This window comes from Mus pahari, chromosome 16, assembly GCF_900095145.1.
Source record: "Mus pahari chromosome 16, PAHARI_EIJ_v1.1, whole genome shotgun sequence".
Taxonomy (NCBI): domain Eukaryota; kingdom Metazoa; phylum Chordata; class Mammalia; order Rodentia; family Muridae; genus Mus; species Mus pahari.
This window is the reverse complement of record NC_034605.1, coordinates 54,200,222-54,203,510: the sequence shown is the minus strand read 5'-3', so window position 1 is coordinate 54,203,510 and position 3,289 is coordinate 54,200,222.

Sequence of the window (3,289 nt, the reverse complement as noted above, 5' to 3'; positions counted from 1 at the left end):
CTGTTACTAGTCCTGCGTCCCTCCACTACCCACCATCTGTTACTAGTCCTGCGTCCCTCCACTACCCACCATCTGTTACTAGTCCTGCATCCCTCCACTACCCACCATTTGTTACTAGTCCTGCATCCCTCTTTGGGTCAATTCTTTCAAACAAGAGGTCTGGCCTGGCATCTGGTGGCCCTGTCTCTCTGTTCCCCTTTACACTTCTGGGAAGACCACGGGCACCAGAGTTCAGATCTGATTTCTCCCTAAAGTCCACATTTTAAAAGCACAGCCTCCTGCGTGTACTATTATCAGTAAGCAGCAGAGCCTTTAAGATGATGGGCTGGTGGAACCTTTGGGTCAGTGAGGGTAGGCCCTTTACTGTGAGATCACAGTCCTTCTTGCCTTTCACTTCCTAGCCACTCTAAGGTAAGCCAGCACCTTTGCCTCTCCACATGCTTCTTGCTATGATGGACTACCAGAGGTAATGAAACCAATTATCTTAGGCTGATACCTCCAAAACCAGGAACTAAAGCAAACCTTTCTTTTTCATAAGCTGATCATCTTGAGTGTTTTGTTCCAGTAACAGCAGAAGAAAGCTGTGACATAGTACGTCTCGCTGGGGAAACCACGGTGTTGGTGACTGCAATCCCTTATTTTGGTCATTCAGTCATGTTCTCTGGTGGTCGAATCTTCTGGTCTTTTCACTCTGGGATGCCAGTCTGGCAGCAAGGGGGGGGGGGGAACACTACAGATTCCCTGCCTCGCTTGACTTTCCTGCGGTAACTTGTTCCCCAAGGCTCTCTGGTCCTGAAGATGCGTGGAGAAGCTCACCCTGCGACTCCGCCTGTTTAAGCTCGGGAACTGGCTTCTCTGCGGTTGTCTCAGCTGTTTCAGGCCTCTACTCTCTGCAGTGTGCTGAGCTCACTCTCTCCGGGGTTTCACGGCCTTGCTTTTGCCTTTGCTTTCTTCTGGTTGCTTTGATCTTCAAACCTCAATCTACTACCCCACTGCTGTGGTTTCTCAGGATGGAGAGAAGGTAAATAGGGGGGTGGGTAGACTCAAAAGGAAAGTCTACCAGGTATCACCTTCAGGGGAGACAGTTCTCATCTGCAAGCACCAGTTACAGGAGGACCCCTCCTCCACTCCTGCCCCGCCCTTCCTGCTGCCCCCCCATGCCCCGCCCACCCTTCCTGCTGCCTGCGGCTTCTCTCTCCTTTCTGGGAAGCTCCACTTTCTTTGCTCTCCCCCTCCCCCTCCCCCTTCTCTTCCTCCTCCTCCTGGGAGCTCCTATCTCCAGGGCAGTGCTCCAAAGCAGCTCTGCTATGGCTAACCCCAGCACCCCGCCCCTGCCCCTAACTCTCTCTGTGCCTCACACACTTGGTGGCTGTTTCTTGCTTGGCCACCAGCTGTTCAAGTCCTTTGCTTTGCAAATGTCTCTAGTTTTCCCTGTGGCTCACCCTGACTAGCCCAGAACTTTTACAGTTTTAGTGGTCCTATACTCACACACACACACCTAACACCTCTCCAGTCACACTTCATAGTGATGTTCAAGTGTCCCTCAAGGGCTCCCTCCCCTACCTCCTGGGGTGAGGTCCTCCCTCCTTCATGAGCTATTTTGAATCAGGTCGTTCTCCCACCTTCTCTCTTGACTGACACCTTTGGAAAGCTTGCAATGTGATCTCCTGCCACAGGACCTTTGCATGTACCGCCACCTTCCTTACCACCTTAAGTATTAGTTTTGACTTTGATGTTTTCTATTTACCTTTGAGACAGGGTCTCAGTGTGTAGTTGAAGGTAACTTTGAATCTCAATCCTGCGGTCTTCACATCCTGGATTTACAGATGTGCACCACCAGCAGCAGCTGGCTTCCCTCTGTACCTCATCAGGCTCCACAACTGACTTCAGTTGGCACTTCCTACAGGAAGCCTTCCTGGCCATATCTGCTTTGTTCCACATTGTCTTTTATCCATTTGAGGAATGAATGCTTCCCAGTCCCTCCGATGCTGCCCCCACAGCTAGATTCTGCGTCAGCCTGAAGACCCAAGCCCCATTATCAAGAGGGCCTTGTCTGTGACCCTTGAGCAAGGTGCTGTGCGGATCTGCACCATTCAAGCTAGTCTGGACACAGGTAGGATGGGGGTGTTTCTGACTCTTGTGCCAGGGGACCAGAAATCACGTTCACTTTCTGGACTTGCGTGGAATTGTCTCCTTTCCTCATCTTTGCAATCGAGGTGTGGGAGGAAATGTGTGTTTTCCTGATTATTTATGTGAAATGTCAGTTTTCTTTTTAAGTTCCCTGTTGACTTACACATAACAGCAGAGACTGTTTAGAATGTGAGACTACTTTCAGTCTGCCACAGCCCTCCACCCCCACTGGGAACCAGTGCTCAGGAGCCCTGGGAAATCACCTGGGGAGTCCCCATGTCACAGCTATGCCTGGGGGGGAGGGGGGATCAGCTTGGATGACTCCCAGGGTGAGGCGGGGAGCTCAAGCATGGACAGATGTGAGGCTCTGCTGCTGTGGTACAGCCTTCCAGAGGTGGTTTCCACTCATCAGGTTAAAGTGGTGGCTTGGTCTAACCTGGCCAGAAGGCAGCTGTCACTGGGAATCAGCTGGGAAATGTACAATACAGAGCTACAGGACAATAGAGAATTTAAGGGAACGACAGAGGAGCCCATAGATGCGGCTTGAGTCCAGGAGGCCGAGCAGGAAGAGAGGGACAAAGGTCTGGCCTCCTATGTAGAACCAACACAGTATCTGCCCTTACTGGGTTCTGATATCGGGCACTTCAGAGCATGCTCCGTTGGCTGAGTGAAGTTCAGGCAAACTAAAGGCACCAGTCTTCGCAAGACACCACCTTTCCTGCTGCAAGCTTTCTATTCTCCTGCCTTCATATGGAGACCCCAGCATCCCCTCCCCAACCCCTAAACATGTCCACACGACACCCCATGCCGAACAGATAATGATGCACAAACCATGTGCATTCAATAGATGTGTGCAACATCACGGGCTCAATCAGTCCTTGCAAACCAACAGGTGTGTTGACTAGCGTTAAGTACACAGACATGCATGCACTCATGCACGCACACATACACAGGCACTCATGGGCACTCACATGGGTACACACATAAGGGCACACAGCCACACGTACATTTCATCTGTAAAATTCTGCTTTCTAATCAAGAATGTAGAAATAGTTTTTCCTAGTTTTTTTTTTTTTTTTTAACAATCCATCTGTTTTTTACATTTTCTTGTCCTTGATTATTCGCAGACCCATGGAACGATAATTACTATTTACAAAGC